At 37.3% G+C, this 19,194-nt stretch overlaps 1 protein-coding gene across 33 annotated transcripts in view; it reads left to right on the forward strand.

Moving 5' to 3' along the window:
• The first annotated feature begins 4,308 nt into the window (after window positions 1-4,308).
• Window positions 4,309-19,194, forward strand: part of USP54 (ubiquitin specific peptidase 54) — a 141,281-nt gene continuing 126,395 nt past the window's right edge. For 20 of the 33 annotated variants that reach the window (XM_073240818.1, XM_073240827.1, XM_073240817.1 and 17 more), the window contains exon 1: window positions 4,620-4,788. The gene's annotated coding sequence lies outside the window, so the exon portion shown is untranslated. Of the gene's footprint in view, window positions 4,346-4,605; window positions 4,789-19,194 lie in introns of those variants that run through there. The other 13 variants (XM_073240855.1, XM_073240858.1, XM_073240861.1 and 10 more) reach the window with 10 other exon arrangements.

Consider the following 19,194-nt stretch of genomic DNA (forward strand, 5'->3'; position numbering starts at 1 on the left):
AAGAAAGGGGGTATTATGATTAGCATGCATAATGTGGTGGTTGGGAGAAAGGGGAGGGCTCTGCAACACAGAGAAGACAAGTAGTGATTCTACAACATTTTGCTATGCTGATGGACAGTGACTGTAATGGGGTTTGTTGGGGGGACTTGGTATAGGGGAGAGCCTAGTAAACATAATATTCTTCATGTAATTGTAGACTAATGATAACAAAAAAAAAGAGAAAGAAAAGGGGGATTACTCCCTGATAGAAGAAAACTAACTGCAAATCAATGATTAATGCATGCCCTACATATCCTTAATTTTGATCTTTTAAAGGGTGTTAGGTGATCAGCTATGGAAGTATATTTTTCTGATAACATTCCTTTCTCTTAAAAAAAAAAAAAAAGCAGTTCCTGTGTGGTGATCGCCAATAGGTTCTTCACAATGGTATGTAGGTCATATCAAAGTGTGTGCAAAGGGTTTGTTTGTGTTTATACAGAGGATCAAAGCCTAATTTGGCTACCCAGAAAACGAATTAAGATTTGATATGAAGAAGAACTTCCAACATCAACATCCTCTGGAAGTGTCATTCCAGAAGATGATCATGAAAAAACTTCAACAAAGATCCTGGCGCTGTTGCAGTTGCAGCTGCATTTATCCCACCAGTTCCTGACTTGCCATTGGAATAAAGAAGGAGATATCTAAGCTGGCCTGTGCATACAGTTAAACAACAAATTTGACTGGATCTATACTGTCAGAACTCAACGAAGAATTAGGAGAAGTGCAAGTTGCAGTGCTCCAAAATCATGTGACTATAGACTATCTACTGTTAAAAGAACATATGGTATGTGAACAGTTCCCAGGAATGTGTTTTAATTTGTCTGATTTTTCTCAAACTATTCAAATTCAGTTAGACAATATCCATCATATCATTGACAAGTTTTCACAAATGCCTAGCATACCTAACTGGTTTTCTTGGTTTCACTGGATATGGCTGGTAATTGTAGGTCTGCTTTTGTTATGTTGCTGTGTTCCTATTATGTTAATGTGTGCACGCAATTTAATTAGTAGTTTAAAACCTATACATGCTTGTTACTCTACAAAAAGATATGTCAAAGAAATAATCAATCTTCCCATGTTTTCTTCCATCTGCTACTTCTATAGCTTTTCTTCTTCCTTCCTAATTGCAACCGTTTAGTAGAATTCGTGCCTCATATAGAAAATTACAGAGTATCATAATTCTTCCAAGTGGTAAAGATACCTCAAGACAAATGCTGGCCACAGGGCATAAATCTGCAAAGAAGTAAAAAGCTAACCTTTTTAAAGAATATTTCTTCTCTCTCACTTACCAACTTTACATTTCCCTGTCTGGCCCCGGAAGATGACTGGTTAGCCAGAGACGGGTAAGATTCCTCAAGGGAGGAACAACCTAAGACAGGCACAGTCGCAGGGGGGCCATCAGGTGAGAAATTGGGGATCAACAGGGGTGAGGCTTAGAACCTCACCCCCGTTTTGAGAGAAATCTTGTGCATCCATGGATGTTTTGTTGCCCTTGTCTAGCTTGGATTAATACTTAGTCTATAGGCACAGACCTGATCATCTACATTTGCCCTCTTACAGCACTAAATTATGTTTTCTACCTTTATCTTGCATCTACCTACCACTTCAGCATTTTATTAAAAATAATTATAATAATAATGGAGAAATGTGGGATTCACATATAAATCAAGTATAAAAATCAAACAAATAATCATATCTGACTTGATTGTTTATAGTTCATGATGCGTGATGAAAACCGAAAGTTTCTGTGATATAACTGCCCTTGCACTTTTCACCATGTAAGAACTTATTCACTATGTAAGAACTTGTTCACCATGTAAGAACTTGTTCGTTATGCTTCAGAAGATTGGAGACTGTTGAGAATTAGGCTTGGTGTTGATTAATGATTGTGCATTGAGTTCCCTATACAGAATTTTATTGTTGTTAACAACCATTTCATCAATAAATATGAGATATGCCCTCTCAAAAAAAAAAAAAAAAATTGAGGTTAAAGAAAAGTCCAGGGTCTGCTAGTCAAAAGCTCTGAAGACCTAGTAACTTAATTTTTTCCAAGCTCAGAATGTCTGCAATCTTAAATATAATAAAAACTCATGACGTAAACTTACTAATTTTCAGGGAGCCCAGGTTGGCTGTGAAATGATCTCCTTAGTAGAGAAGTCTACTTGGAAGTCAAATTATCCTAAGTTGCAATGGTGGTTTATCGCATTAAAGTGCAGACTTGCATAGGATGTGGCCAGAAAACCAGTCAAATCCTGAAGCTTTGCTCTCCCTCTGCTTGAACACTATTCTGTTAATACATAGTTTCTTCAAAATTGCTTCATACATTTGAATAACACAGTTCACAGAGATCACATATTGGCTGCAGTCAGCTGTATATACTGCTCATAGACATTTTGTTTGCTATCATTGTGTTTTAAACATTAGCTCAGGAGAGCACAGAGATCACATATTGGCTGCACTCAGCTGTATATAGTGCTCATAGACATTTTGTTTGCTATCATTGTTTTAAACATTAGCTCAGGAGAGCTCTCTTTTAGATAGAAGTATGCACTCTCCAGTGGGTCCTAGAGAGTTTAACTACCTATTGTTTAACACCATTTGCTTTTACTGTTTCTTGCTTAGCCTCTGCAGCCACTTAAGTTAGTAACTTTAAGGGTTTCTTCTACATACATATGCCCGTGATACTATCCCCCTAAAGTAACCAAAATAGGGCATTCCCTAGTCTAGAGTGTAGAACGTGACACTAGCCACGTGTGCCTACAGAGCTCTTGAAATGTGCCTAGTCTGACTTGAGGTACTCTAAATATGAACATTAGATTTTGAAGAATTAGTATGAAAAGAATGCAAAATATCTCATTTGAATATAAAAATATTGATTACACATTGAAATATTTTACTGTTGGGTTAAATTACTGTAAGTCTGGGGAGAGGAAATCTCGGCGAAAAATACCTCTAAAAACCGAAATCAGTCAAAGGGAGAAATAAAGTAGGGAGAAATAAAGTTTAAAACCTGTTTACTGCTCACAAACCGCAGTCCAGGACCGTCTTTCTCCTCTGCTCCAGAAGAAGCCAGCAAGCAAGCCAGCCCCCTCCCCTTAACCTCTTAGGTTCAGATAAGCCCTCCGTTGCCCGGGTAATTGCCAATTGATATGGAGATGACTTCTCTCCACCCTTGAGGAATGATGCAAATGAACTAAAGCCATGCTTCTTTCCACCTCTGCACACCTATTGATATGCAGATATACTAAAGCCAGGCGAGATATTCTGGAAATGTTACAATTTTACCCACAGTTACTAAAATTAATTTCATATTTCTTTTAAAAAATGTGGCTCTTCGTAATTTTAAATTGCATAATGCGGCTCGCAATGAACTGCTGGACAACATTGCTTTACATTATGGGAGCTACTCAGAGGCTTAAAAAATGAGTTCTCCATTTATTGTTTCTATTCCCTTATCTGTTCCTCTCTGTTTTACTCTGCCTTGTTGACCAACATCCTTTAAATCCACCTTCTGTTCCAGGTGTTACTCAACCAATGGATGTTTACAGCTGTTTGAGAGCAGAGAGAAAGCCCAACAACTAAATTTTGAGAGCCCAGAAGTAATAAGAATTATGTCCACAGGCTGGCAAGCAACAAGTGCAAAGATCAAGTCACACACCAATTCCGCATCCAAGGCTAAACAGCTGTGGTTACGTCCAATTATTTTTTTTTAACTTTTATTTCCTAGTTTGGTCTGGCGAACTGATGGGGGGGGCGGTGGGGCACCCATGGACAAACGTCATCTCTGAAGCCAAATACTAGTGAAAAATGGATATAAGGGAACGAATTAAGACGGGAAGGTGAACTTCTGGCTTGCGCCCCATCTCTTAACTACTCCGTATTCACACGTAAAATTCCGGGAAAACGGAATTTCAGCTAGCGGCGACACTGCTCTAACAATGAGGCACTTGAGAAAAGAAGGCCATATCCCTAAATTTAATTCGGAGTAGGGTTCACCATACTAACTTCCCCAGCCGGCCGTCGTGCCTACGACAGTTTTCCGACTCTCCCTCTAGCTCATGATTCCCTCGTCCACCACCACCTTCAGACTTTTCCAGGGTACCCCTGAAAACGCTTTCGGCCGCCATCTTATACAGTGCTATCGCGAGATATACTCAGCCGTACTCAATTTGACTCTTTTACTTTCTTGTGAGAGGCTCTTCTCGGGTGTTCTCGCCGGACCTAAGGTAGCTGTCGCGAGATCTGGTTGCCTTGGCTCCCTGTAGCTATAGCAGCCGCGGTGGTTAAGAATGCAGTTGCAGGAGCGGTGAGTGCGACACCCTCAGGGGGGCGGGGCCTGAGGTAATGGGGTGCAGGGGGTAACGCCTAGGGAGGGGCTGGAGTAGGTCGGGTCGCGGGAGGATTTGGCACGGTGTGACGTGTGGGGAAGGACCCGGTCGAGTGGGTACAGGGTCAGAGCGCCGGTCTGCACTGGGGCACTCGCGGAGGGCTAGAGTTTCTGTGAGGTCCAGGGGGAGGGACGAGTGTGTAATAGGGTTCAAGGGGCAGGGGCCAGAGCGCGGAAGTGTGTGTGCGTGTGTGTGTGTGTGTGTGTGTGTGTGCGTGCGTGCGTGTGTGTGTGTGTGTGTGTGTGTGTGTGTGTGTGTGTGTGTTGTGAGCAAGAGGGTTATGGGGACTCAGAACTGGATAAAGGGACCGGGCTACATCGTGAAATAAGTGGGAAGAAGTGGTGGTACAGCGAGGAGGAGGGTATGTTGAATGGGAGCACAGAGGTTGGGCCCGGTTTGCTTTGCACTGGTGGGGATGGGGTGCAGCTCTATGGGGTCACCTGAGGCTGGTCCTAGGCTGGGCGCCAGGATGTGGGTCCTTAATAAGCGTGGTGGGTATAGTGGTGTCCCGGACCTTCAAGGCCCGCCGCTTCCCATTCCAAAGAAATCCTCCGCAGACTCCGAGATGTGAAAGTACGGTCCTGGTGAACTAGTATTAGTTGGAAAGGTTATTTCAGTGAAGAGACTGTGAGTGGGATAATGAACGATTTGCTGCTGGAGAAGTGTGGAGTGGAGACGGGAGAGGGAAATTATTGAAGAAAAAACCTAAAATGTGCTTCCTCTGGAGCGTATTGTGTTGGAAGAAGGGTGTGTGTGCAAAGATGACGTTTCTTCCCAGATTCATTCAAGTGTAGAATTTTTTTATGTTGTCCTTATGAAATTACGTATGCAGTGTAAAATCAGTTTAGCAGATACAGTGAAAGAACGTGCACTACACTTAAACCTTCCACGAATGTAACTTAGAAACTAAGAAAAGCGTTTCTATTCTACCAGCAGCAACAGCAGCAGCAGCAGCAGCAGGCTGAACACTAGGGATAGTTTTAGTTACTTGGGTATTAAACCTACTGTACCCAAAGTGTGCCCATTCGGGTTATTTGCCTTTTAGGAAATGGATGGACTTTTATTTTAGGAGACAGAACAAGTTTTGAGTATCTGTCTATCTGGAAATAAGAGGAGTCCCCCAGGAGTTAAAATCATGGAGAAGAAAACATATTGAGTCTCTGAGTATCAAGGACTGCTTTCTGGAGATAGGCTTGGATCACTTTGCTCCTTAACTCTTATTTCTACTGCGAACAATGGCTTCCATTTCAGGCATAAAAATACTTTATCCATTTCAGTCTACAGATTCAAACTTTCTGATGGTTTTTCTCACTATCTTTCCTAGGTATAAATTTGCAAGGGATAACCTTTTTTGATTGTGTAACTGGATTTTTTCCATATTGAGGTTCACAAGTTAATTAATTAGAATAATGGCTTCTAAATCTAGAGCTAGCCTTGATGTGGTTGTCTTTTAACCTATTTATTGATATGTGTTAGACTAAAACTTTTAATTTGTAATGTTAGTAGCTAAACTTTAAAGTAGAAGTGCTTTTCTGAGGCAAGATAAAGTTTTATGTGGTTGGGTCCAAAAGATTTCTGCATGTATTAATTAATGAGCCCTACTGAGTTCCTATTATGTCTAGAGTGCTGTGTAAGACATGACAAGGGGAAAAAGGATTAATTCATTCATTTATCCAACAAACATTTACTGAGACCCATTTTATGTCTGATTACTAAGCGCTCAGGATATAAATACAAGTATGCCCTCTGCCTTGGAACTGCTCAGGAGCCTAGGAAGGGAGAGTAATAGAGAAACAAATAATTACAATGTAACAAGCACAACTATATGAATATAGGCTTATGAAATAAGGTTCTGGCTCGAGGGGTTTGCATAATAGTTGACAGGACTGAAAAGGAAGAAAAAAATTTTTAATTATAAATATTAAGCAAATTCTAAACTGCTGCATCAATGAACATATACTTTGTTTCTCAGGTGAGTTAGAAGAATGGAAACGAGAAACTTCACAAGTCAGTTTATAATTTAATAGTCTTTTTTTTGTACTATTTTAAAATAAATATCACTGAATATTCTTGTCAATAATAATCATAAGAGCTAACATCATTGAGTGATTTTTAATGTGCCAGGCACATGATCCTTTTTTATCTTCACAACACTCTACTCATAGGCTGGTACTAGTACTTCAGTTTTAAAGATAAGAAAATGAAAGTTTAAGGAATTGCCAAAGATCACAGAGCTAGTAAATGACAGGTTAGGAATTGGAGTTGGAAATACTTGTGATGGAAAAACCTTAGCAAGATTGCTTTCTTTTGCAAGGAGGGAACTTGAGATGGGGGTAGGAGGAGTAGAGATAGAAAGTGGAATTGGCCAGATCAGAATTCAATCCCAGTGTCTTTATTCATATATTTTTCTCCTTCAAATATTTATACTACATATGGGGCACTAATTTCAATATCGTGTGATGCTAAATATGAGATTTGTATTGTTGTACAGAGAATTGAGTAAATTACCATACACATGTATAGATAGTTGTATAGGGAGCTGTGCTTGGGAAAATAGTTGTAATAAGCAATTGTTACCACTTGAAAGCCTCCGGAAAGTGTTATCTTAATATTGGAAATGGTTATCTATTTTCATATACAGGATTCAGCAAATGTTATTATAAGGGTTTATGTATATATATATTTTTATTGAAGTATTATTGATATACAATCATGTTGATTTTAAATGTACAACACAGTGGTTCAACAGTTACCTATGTTATTAAATTCTCACTCCCTCTAGTGCGGTTACTACCTATCAATGTAGAAAGATGTTACAGAATCACTGACTATAGTCTCCATGCTGTACTACTCCCCTGTGACCAACTTACATTTTTATTGCAAATTATTGTGCCCCTTAATTTGACTCCTCTTCCCCCTAGCCTGCCCCAACCCCTCCCCTTGGTAACCACTAAGTCACTTCTCAGTGTCTTGAGTCTACTGCTGTGTTTTGTCTTCTGTTTTGCTTTTTTTTAATACTCCATAAATAAGTGAAATCATATGGTATTTGTCTTTCTCTGCCTGGTTTATTTCACTGAGCATAGTACCCTCTACATCCACCCATGTTGTTGCAAATGGCAGGATTTCTTTTCTTTTTTGGCTGAATAATATTCATTGTGTATATGTACCACATCTTCCTTACCCATTCATCTATTGAGACTTAGGTTGCTTCCGTATCTTCGCTATTGCAAATAGTGCATCGATAAACATAAGGGTGCAGATATCTTTTCAAATCAGGGATTTTGTTTTCTTCAGGTAAATTTGTAGAAGTGGAATTACTGGATCAAATAGCATTTCTGTTTTTAGTTTTTTTGAGGAACCTCCATATTGCTTTCCACAGCAGCTGCACCAATTTATATTGCTACCAACAGTGTAGGAGGGTTCCCATTATTCCGCATCCTCGCCAACATTTGTTATTTCTGTCTTTTGGATAGTGGCCATTCTAACTGATGTGAGGTGATATCCCATTGTGGTTTTAATTTGCATTTCCCTGTTGATTAGTGATGTGGAGCATCTTTTCATGTGCCTGTAGGCCATTTGTATTTCAATAGAGAAATGTCTGTTCAGGTCCTCCACCTATTTTTTTAAATCGGGTTATTTGTTTTTTGGGTGTTGAGGCATATGAGTTATTTATATATTTTTGATGTTAACTCCCATCAGATGAGCCATTTACGAATATATTTTCCCATACTGTAGGCTGTCTTTTTGTTCTGCTGATGGTGTCCTTTACTGTGCAGAAGTTTTTAGTTTGATGTAGTTCTACTTGTTCATTTTTTTATTATGTTTCCCTTGCCTGTGGAGATGTGTCCAGGAAAAAATTGTTCTATTGATGGTGTCCTTTGCTGTACAGAAGCTTTTCAGCTTGATGTAGTCCCACTTGTTCATTTTTTATTTTGTTTTCCTTGCCCGGGGAGATATGTTCATGAAGAAGTCACTAATGTGTATGTCTAAGAGATTTTTGCCTATGTTTTTTTCTAAGAGTTTTATGGTTTCATGACTCACATTCAGGTCGTTGATCCATTTCGAATTTACTTTTGTGTATGGGGTTAGACAGTGATCCAGTTTAATTATTTTACATTGTAGCTGTCCAGTTTTGCCAGCACTATCTGTTGAAGAGACTGTCATTTCCCCATTGTATGTCCATGGCTCCTTTATCATATATTAATTGACCATATCTGTTTGGGTTCATGTCTGGAGTCTCTAATCTGTTCCGCTGGTGTGTGGCTCTGTTCTTGTAGAAGTACCAAATTGTCTTGATTACTATGGCTTTGTAGTAAAGTTTGAAGTTGGGGAGTGAGATCCCCTGCACTTTATTCTTCTTTCTCAGGATTGCTTTGGCTATTCGGGGTCTTTGGTGTTTCCATATGAATTTTTGAACTATTTGTTCCAGTTGGTTGAAGAACGTTGTTGGTAATTTGATAGGGATTGCATCAAATCTGTATATTGCTTTAGGCAGTATGTCCATTTTGACGGTATTAATTCTTCCTAGCCAAGAGCATGGGATGAGTTTCCATTTGTTAGTGTCCCCTTTAATTTCTCTTAATAGTGTCTTATAGTTCTTAGGGTATAGGTCTTTCACTTCTTTGGTTAGGTTTATTCCTAGGTATTTTATTCTTTTTGATGCAATTGTGAATGGAATTGTTTTCCTGATTTCTCTTTCTATTGGTTCATTGTTAGTGTATAGGAAAGCCACAGATTTCTGTGTGTTAATTTTGTATCCTGCAATTTTGCTGTATTCCGATATCAGTTCTGGTAGTTTTGGAGTGGAGTTTTTATGTACAATATGATGTCATCTGCAAATAGTGACAGTTTAACTTCTTCTTTACCAATTTGGATTCCTTGTATTTCTTTGTTTTGTCTAATTGCTGTGGCTAGGCCCTCCAGTACTATGTTGAATAACAGTGGGGAGAGTGGACATCTCTGTGTTGTTCCCGATCTCAAAGGAAACGCTTTCAGCCTCTCGCTGTTCAGTATGATGTTAGGTGTGGGCTTATCATATATGGCCTTTATTATGTTGAGGTACTTGCCCTCTATACTCGTTTTGCTGAGAGTTCTTATCATGAATGGATGTTGAATTTTGCCTAATGCTTTTCCAGCATCTATGGAGACGGTCATGTGGGTTTTGTCTTTCTTTTTGTTTATGTGGTGGATTATGTTGATGGATTTTCGAATGTTGTACCATCCTTGCATCCCTGGGATGAATCCCACTTGGTCGTGGTGTATGATCCTTTTGATAGATTTTTGAATTTGGTTTGCTAATATTTTATTGAGTATTTTTGCATTTACGTTCATCAGGGATATTGGACTGTAATTTTCTTTTTTGGTGGGGTCTTTGCCTGGTTTTGGTATTAGGGTGATGTTGGCTTCATAGAATGAGATTGGGAGTATTCCCTCCTCTTCTATTTTTTGGAAAACTTTAAGGAGAATGGGTATTATGTCTTCTCTGTATGTCTGATAAAATTCCGAGGTAAATCCATCTGGCCTGGGGTTTTTTTTTTTGGGTAGTTTTTTGATTACCACTTCAATTTCTTTGCTCGTAATTGGTTTGTTTAACTTTTGTGTTTCTTCCTTGGTCAGTCTTGGAAGGTTGTATTTTTCTAGGAAGTTGTCCATTTCTTCTAGGTTTTCCAGCTTCTTGGCATATAGGTTTTCATAGTAGTCTTTAATAATTCTTTGTATTTCTGTGGAGTCTGTCATGATATTTCCATTCTGGTTTCTGATTCTGTTGATGTGTGTTGATTCTCTTTTTCTCTTAATAAGTTTGGCTAGAGGCTTATCTGTTTTGTTTATTTTCTCAAAGAACCAGCTCTTTGTTTCATTGATTTTTTTCTTTTGTTTTATTCTTCTCAATTTTGTTTATTTCTTCTCTGATATTTATTATGTCCCTCCTTCTGCTGACTTTAGGCCTCATTTTTTCTTCTTTTTCCAGTTTCGATAATTGTGATGTTAGACTATTAATTTGGGATTGTTCTTCCTATTTTAAGAATGCCTGGATTGCTATATACTTTCCTCTTAAGACTGCTTTCGCTGCGTCCCACAGAAGTTGGGGCTTTGTGTTGTTGTTGTCATTTGTTTCCATATATTCCTTGATCTCTATTTTGATTTGTTCATTGATCCATTGATTATTTAGTAGCATGTTGTTAAGCCTCCATGTGTTTTTGAACCTTTTTTGCTTTCTTTGTATAATTTAGTTCTAGTTTTATTACTTTGTGGTCTGAAAAGTTGGTTGGTAGAATTTCAATCTTTTGGAATTTACTGAGGCTCTTTTTGTGAGCTAGTGTGTGGTCTATTCTAGAGAATGTTCCATGTGTACTTGAGAAGTATGTGTATCCTGTTGCTTTTGGACATAGAGTTCTATAGATGTCTGTTAGGTCCATCTGTTCTAGTGTGTTGTTCAGTGCCTCTGTGTCCTTACTTATTTTCTGTCCGGTGGATCTATCCTTTGGAGTGAGTGGCGTGTTGAAGTCTCCTAAAATGAATGCATTGCATTCTATTTCCCCCTTTAGTTCTGTTAGTATTTGTTTCACATATGCTGGTGCTCCTGTGTTGGGTGCATATATATTCATAATGGTTATATCCTCTTGTTGAACTAAGCCCTTTATCATTATGTAATGTCCTTCTTTATCTCTTGTTACTTTCTTTGTTCTGAAGTCTGTTTTGTCTGATACTAGTACTGCAACATCTGATTTTTTCTCTCTTTTGTTTGCATGAAATATCTTTTTCCATCCCTTGACTTTCAGTCTGTGCATGTTTTTGGGTTTGAGGTGGGTCTCTTGTAAGCAGCATATAGATGGGTCTTGCCTTTTTATCCATTCTGTTACTCTGTGTCTCTTGATTGGTGCATTCAGTCCATTTACATTTAGGGTGACTATTGAAGGATATGTACTTGTTGCCATTGCAGGCTTTAGATTAATGGTTGCCAAAGGTTCAAGGTTAGCTTCTTTCGTATCTTACTGTCTAACTTAACTCACTTATTGAGCTGTTATAAACACTGTCTGGTAATTCTTTATTTCTCTCCCTTCTTACTCCTCCTCCTCCATTCTTTATATGTTGGTTGGTTTATTTTGTGCTCTTTTGTGTTTCCTTTAACTGCTTTTGTGGGTAGTTGATTTTATTTTTTGCCTTTAGTTAGTATTTGGTTGGTCTGCTTTCTTTGCTGTGATTTTAGTTTCTCTGGTGACATCTATTTAGTCTTAGAGGTGCTCCCATCTAGAGCAGTCCCTCTAAAATACCCTGTAGAGGTGGTTTGTGGGAGGCAAATTCCCTCAACTTTTGCTTGTCTGGGAATTGTTTAATCCCTCCTTCATATTTAAATGATAATTGTGCTGGATACAGTATTCTTGGTTCAAGGCCCTTCTGTTTCATTGCATTAAATATATCATGCCATTCTCTTCTGGCCTGTAAGGTTTCTGTTGAGAAGTCTGATGATAGCCTAATGGGTTTTCCTTTGTAGGTGACCTTTTTCCTCTATCTAGCTGCCTTTGAAACTCTCTCCTTGTCCTTGATCTTTGCTATTTTAATTATTATGTGTCTTGGTGTTGTCCTCCTTGGGTCCCTTCTATTGGGAGTTCTGTGTACTTCCATAGTCTGAATGATTATTCCCCCCCCCATTTTGGGGAAGTTTTCAGCAATTATTTCTGCAAAGATACTTTCTATCCCTTTTTCTCTGTCTGCTTCTTCTGGTACTCCTATAATGCGGATATTGTTCCTTTTGGATTGGTCACACAGTTCTCTTAATATTGTTTCATTCCTGGAGATCCTTATATCTCCCTCTGTGTCAGCTTCTATGCATTCCTGTTCTCTGCTTTCTATTCCATCAATGGCCTCTTGAGTTTTATCCATTCTGTTTATAAATCCTTCCAGAGATTGTTTCATTTCTGTAATCTCCCTCTGGATGTCATCCCTTAGCTCTTGCATATTTCTCTGCAGCTCTGTCAGCATGGTTATGATGTTTATTTTTAATTCTTTTTCAGTAAGATTGGTTAGGTCTATCTCCTCAGGGGTTGACTGTGATTTTGGTCTGTATCAAATTCTTCTGCCTTTTCATGGCGTTAGAGGTAGTTGTGGGGAGCTGGCGTGTGTGGTGGCTGGGAGAACATCCCTTCTTGCTGGTTTGTGGCCTTCCTCTCCTGGGAGAACAGCGACCTCTAGCGGCTTGTGGTGGGCAGTTGCGTGCAAATGGTGCCTCTGATTCTTGCCCAGCCGCTGTGGAGTTAAGCTCTGTGGTTGCTGTGGGCGTGGCCTGCCTCAGGCTGTTGCTCCAAAATGGCGGAGCCGTGTCTGAGGGGAAACGACCAGGAGGCTGTTTATCTCCATGAGGGGCCTCCGAGCTGTGCTGCTAAAGGGGTTAGGGTACCCGGAGTTCCCTGGGATTCCCAGCTTCTGGGCTAAGTGTCCCAGGACGATTCCGTCCACCTGTGGGGTCACTGTCCCTTTAAGACTTTCATAAAGTACTTGCTTTTCTTTGTCCCTGGGATGCCTGCTGCGGGGACCCACTCACAGGTCTTACTGTCCTGTTTCCCTAGTTTTCAGCACCCCTCGCACACTGTGTGTCTGCGCTCCGGTGGAGATGGCTAAGGCTGGTTATTTAGCAGTCCTGGATTCCCTCTCCCTCCCTGCTCCAACTCCTCTTCTCCTGCTGGGAGCTGGAGTGAAGGATGCTCGAATCCCGCCGGGCCGCAGCTTGTATCTTTCCCCCTTCGCAAGGCACTGAGTTCTCATGGGTGTGGATGTAACCTGACTGTTGTCCTGTGTCTTCTGGTCTCTCTTTTAGGAAGAGTTGTATTTGTTGTATTTTCAAAAATATATATGGTTTTGGGAGGAGATTTCCACTGCTCTACTCACACCGCTATCTTGGCTCCACCCTTGTTCATATGGTTTTTATCCAGGTTAATTCTCTTACATGTACTGTCCAGTTTTTCCCAACACCAGTTGTTGAATAGGCTATCTTTTCCCCATTGTATATTCATAGCTCCCTTATTGTATATTAATTTGAGTTTATGAATTAGTTTATATCTGGGCTTTCTAGTCTGTTCCATGATCAATGGGTCTAGTCTCGTGCAAGTACCAAACTGTTTTGATTACTATAGTTTCATAGTAGAGCTTGCAGTTAGGGAGCATAATCCCCCCAGTTTTGTTCTTAGGATTGCTTTGGCTATTCATGGTCTTTTGTGGTTCCATATGAATTGTAGAAGTATTTGTTCTAGTTCATTGAAGAATGTTGTTGGTATTTTGGTAGGGACTGCATTGAATCTGTAAATTGCTTTGGGCAGGATGGCCATTTTGACAATTTGAATTCTTATCCATAAGCATGGGATAAATTTCCATTTATTGGTGTCATCTTTAATTTGTCTCATGAGTGTCCTATAGTTTGGAGAGTAGGTTTATTCCTAGGTATTTTATTCTTTTTGATGGAGTTGTTTTTCTGATTTCTTTTTCTGCTAGTTCATTGTTAGTATATAGGAATGCAACAGATTTCTGTGTATTAATTTTGTATCTTGCAACTTTGCTGAATTCAGTTATTCTAATAGTTTTTTTGGTGTTTTTTTAGCATTTTCTATGTATAATATATCATTTGCAAACAGGATATAGTCAAATTTTTTTATACTGTAGGTTTTTTTCTACTGAGAAAAATGTATAAACATATCACATCTATTTATATATTTGCTTTCAAATTTCTTGAACTCTGTATTCCAAAGTACAAAATTTGATTTTCAGTTGAAATTCAATTTATATCTTAGTACACATTTTTTTTTCAAATCTAAGTGAGAAGCATGGATACCATCAACGAAGTAGTAATACTTAGTTCTAGACTTAGTTGAATGCTTAGAGGTCAGCTAATCCAATCCATTCCTTTTATACTGAAAAAAAAGGCCTAGAGAACTTTTAAATGACTTACCAAAGTCACTAAGCTCTAATATCCCAGGTGTCCTGATTTCCAATTAAGTGTTCCCCCTAATGTACCATATTGCCAAATTATATTTAATAATTGGTATACATAGAGTTATAGATGCTCTTAGCTAATGTTAGGAAACCACTGTTGTTAGGATACTATTGATTGATAGATTACAGTGAATTTATACTTAGGGTAAATGTAGTCAGATAATTTATTCAAATACTTCTTTCATTTGGTTTGTTATATTACTGTTCACTTTTCTGTGTCCAGCTGCATTGCTGACTCATTTTAATAAAAGTTTATATGTCTTTTAAAAAGTGGAGGAGTACAACTATGTTGTAATATATAATATTCTTAAGAAATACATGCAGATTTGAAGGTGAGTCAGTGATGTAGATTTTTTCATTGAGTTGACTTTCTGCAGAAGTTCCTCATCTGTATAGATTTTCGCTGGAATAGCATGTGGGTGTGAATGAGATTCTTGTGTTTTCTAAGTGCCTTTTAATGAAGTAGACTGGGTGCCCATGTTTTTTGTGTGAGTTATTTTTGAGGTACTGAGACATTTTTCTAAGAAAAGTTTACAGCAAGAGAATGAGATGTGAGAAAGAGCATTCAGGGCGGAGAATGGAACTTCTCTGGAACAGTTGTTGATGTGTAAAAAGGATAATGGTCTAAAAGCATTCTTTAACTCTCACTCTCCACAAGAGGAGCCGGGAGACTTTTTCTTCTACTTCTATGCCCACACCCTCTGGAAAGGTTCTATCCATTTATACTTCTCCAAGGATGAGTGGAAAACAGTAGTAATTTCCCAGCACTTAAATATTAGCAGTAGTAAATATACATTGAACAAACCAAATACAATTTACTATACATGATAGGTGAAAATTGGTATCTCATTTAAAATTTTCATTTCTCTGATTGCCTCTGAAGCTGAACACTTCCTATATTTATTTGTCTTTTTGACTTCCCTATTTATGTCTTTTTTAAAACACCTTAAATTTAAGAAAATTAAATTGATACTTAGAAAAAATAATTTCTTTTTTAGAAAATAAAGTTTATATAGAAGCTAAGCAGCAGATTTCCCTTTCAGAAATATTTATTTGATGGGTTTTCTTCCAGTTGTTTTTCTCTGCATTTATTATATAAATATCTATTTATAACTTTTAAAACTCAGTGGAATGATTATGTATTTTCTGCAGCTTTTTCAAAAAACCTAGCTATGTATCTTTGAGAACTCATTCTGTTACTACAAACTATTTAACAGCTGAATATGTTTCATTTTGAATTATTGTAATTTATTTAACTGTTCCTTTATTGAGGAACATTTAAGTTGTCCCAGCATTTTGCATTTACCAGCAACACTAAATGAACAACCCTTATTCTTGTCTCTTGTGTACATGTTCTGAAATACCTCTAAGAGTAGGTGCCTAGAATTTTTGCTTAAAAGGTATGCATGTTTGCAATTGTGAAAGATGCTACCAGTCTGCTGTTCAGACAGTCTGTGTGCTATTCTGTATTCTACCAGCAGTTTATGGATGTGTGTATCCCTACCTGTTGTCAACACTTGATATTACCAGTCTTGTATATATTTACTAATATGATGGGCAAACATTTTTATTTTAATTAGCAGTTTCCAGATTATTTGTGAGTTTGAGCATCTTTTTATTTCCTTTTTGTCTGTTTATATTTCTTTCCATTTTTAAATAGGGTTGTTTTACCTGTTAAGAAGAACTTTTTATATGTATGTGAATACAAATCTGTATTTTTTATGTATTTTGCACATATTTTGTTCAGTGTGTTGCATTGCCTATAGTGTCTGTTGATGTACTAAAATTTTCTGTTTCGTACAGTCATATCTATGTTTTTTCTTAATGGCTTCTGGATTTTGAGGGTTTCTTAGCTAGGCTCTCCTTATCCCCAAATCATAAAATATTATATATTTTGTTGTAACACTTTGCTAGCAAAAATATTTATTTTAGCTCTTTAATCAATCTGGAATTTAGTTTTGTTTTTATGAGGTACATTTTTTCCTCCTGAAATACGCAGTTGACCCAACCCTATTTGTTGAATATCCTATCCTTTCTTCACTGATAGGAAATCTTCCTTATCATGCTCTAAATGGCAATTTATGCGTATGTATGTGTCTTTGTTTCTGACTCTTTCTTCTCTACAGCTGATCTCTCTTTATTTCTGGGCCAATAATACCCAGTTTTAATTATTGCTTATTTATTATATGTTTGAAAGTCAGGTCTCTTCTCAGTCTTAGAATATATGTAAGAACAGATATATTTTTCTTTCAGAAACAGCCTTTCAGCTTTCATTGTAAACAGAAATTCTGTTGGGATTGTACTTGGGATTCATTGAAATACAGATAATTTACTTTATGAGAGAATTTTTTATCTTTACAATATTGTGACTTCCCATTTAGAAACAGGATATTCTTTTTTCAGGTTAAAAAAAATTCTTCAGAAAAGTTTATAGTTCTCTTCATTTTGGTCTTGTATATGTCTAAGTTCTAGGTACTTTATAGTTTAAATTTAAAGTTATTATGGCAGTTGGGATCTTTTACCTCATGATATTTAAAAAATTAGTTATAGGAAAGCTATTGATTCTTCTGTTAATCTTTAATTGGATTACCTTATTAAATCCTTTTATTAAATATAATAATTTTTCATTTGGTTCTTTAGGACTTTCAAGATAGTCATATTTTGCAGCTGTTCATGTCTTTGCCAATTTTCATTTTGACATACTTATGCAATTTTTTCTTACTTTGATGTATTTTAAAGCTATTTATAGTAAAAATATTAATTCTTTATGATGTAGTTACTGTTTTTTTAATTTACTATTTGTTTTTGTAAAAATCCTCGTGACCATCAGTATGTAAAACACTAAAATGAGCTACTGCATTGCTTTGCAGTTATCTTGACACTAGGAAAATTCTAAGAGGGTTAGAATTCTTTAAACCAAGTCTGTGAATTAAAATGGGAGGGAAAAAGCCCACTTCTAGGTACAAATGAGATTTGATTACAAAATTTAGAAACTCCTTTAATCTTATTTATAGTAATGTGTCATCTGAGTTAAAGGAGTTGAATTTAAAGTTGGGGAGAAGATAGCTGAATAAAGTGGTTCGGGTTGAAAATCCACAATAGAATATATGAGTACCATCTGTATCTGATGTTTAATCATATGTATAGAAGAAACTGAGAGTTGAGATTATAGGAGCTATAGAAAAATCAGTAAACAGTCACATTGTGTGGTTCCAAATGATTCATTTGTTCCTGTGGGACCCTCTCAACAAGTTGTGGTACAAGGAACATCTAGGAGACAGAACTGGTAAGATCCTGGCTGGTGTCTGGTCACCAGCCAAAGGGTTTGGCATCCAAAGCAAAAACTTTAGTCTCTGTGGGAATCTAGACCAGCTGTGCTGTTCAATACAGAGGCCACTAGCCACATGTGGGTATTAAAATTAAAATTAAATAAAGGTAAAAATTCTGTCTCAGCCTTACGAGTCACATTTCAAGGGCACAGTAGTCACATGTGGCTACTGTATTGGATGGTGCAGATACCAAACATTTTCATCAGGGCAAAAAGTTCTATTGGACAGCACTGAAAGAAATAGGCGGAGAACAAGATAGGATGTCTACCTTAATAGGCTGTGTCACACTGGCCAAGGATAGAAGGTAGGAAAATCCATAAACTGCAGGTCACATGTAACTTCTCACCCCATTTTAGACCCTGCTGATAAATTCACTGTCCTGTTTAGTTTTGGATGTGCCTGCCAGTGAAAGGCATCAACTAAAAGGTATGAAAATGCAAAGGCTGACAAGGAAAACATTCTGGGGGCTGTGTTAGGGATTTTCTAGACATAAAAGTTAAGTTGCTGAGCTGTGGGAAGAGTAAGAATGGTTGGGTATGAAGCTGGAAAACAATATGAATTGCTGAAAGGAATAGTTGGCTGCTAGAAAAACAATATGATCCCAGAAACAATAATACAGAAAATGAATTCTAATGTCCATGTTAATGCTGAGCCAATCACCAACTTGATCTCATTTTCACCAGACTGTTTTTAAGTTAGTCTGTCAATATTAGAAAAAAAGACACATCTTTAATGTTTAATGAAAATTAGTGGGAAAGTAGAATTTACTTTGATGTTTATTTTTTAATCCTTCTGCCCAAGGGAGTAAGTACAGCTATAGAAAAGGCCAAATTCTATTTTTGTTTTGGGGAGCATATATCATATAATAAATTTGTGAATTATTTCTCTCTTCCTGTTGATGGTTTATATCAGACACATACATGGATATTTATTTGATTGTAGTATGTATAAAATTGTTTTTAATCGTCTGTTACTCTTTCAGAGATGTTCTTATTTCTTTCAGTTGGGCTGTATAAATATTCTACAGACAAGTAACTTTAAGAAAAAGCTATTACATTCATTACTTAACTTTTTGCAGATAGGAAATATAACCCTGTCATTGTTGGTATGCAACTAATGAACTTTTCTGAAATCCATTTATCAGTATTTTAGCACTTTTTGTTAGCAATACCTTTCTATACTATCTTGAAAGCAAGAAACATGTTCTATAAGAACATTTTTCAAATAGTATTTGAGTTTTAAAATGAAAACAGAAGCTGATGATAAGACTATATTGGACTCTTGCAAAATATAGTTTTGTCAGTCTTATTTTTAACTTGTGTATAGGTTCATTTTTTCCTAAGACTTAAAAGGTAAGTTTTTATTGTAAAGCTGGCAGGAAGTCAATGATGTATTCACAATTCCCAGAAGAAAAAATTTTCATTTTGTCCTGAGAAGAAATTTCTGAACAAACATCT

Source organism: Manis javanica, chromosome 7 (genome assembly GCF_040802235.1).
Source record: "Manis javanica isolate MJ-LG chromosome 7, MJ_LKY, whole genome shotgun sequence".
NCBI classification, from domain to species: Eukaryota; Metazoa; Chordata; class Mammalia; order Pholidota; family Manidae; genus Manis; species Manis javanica.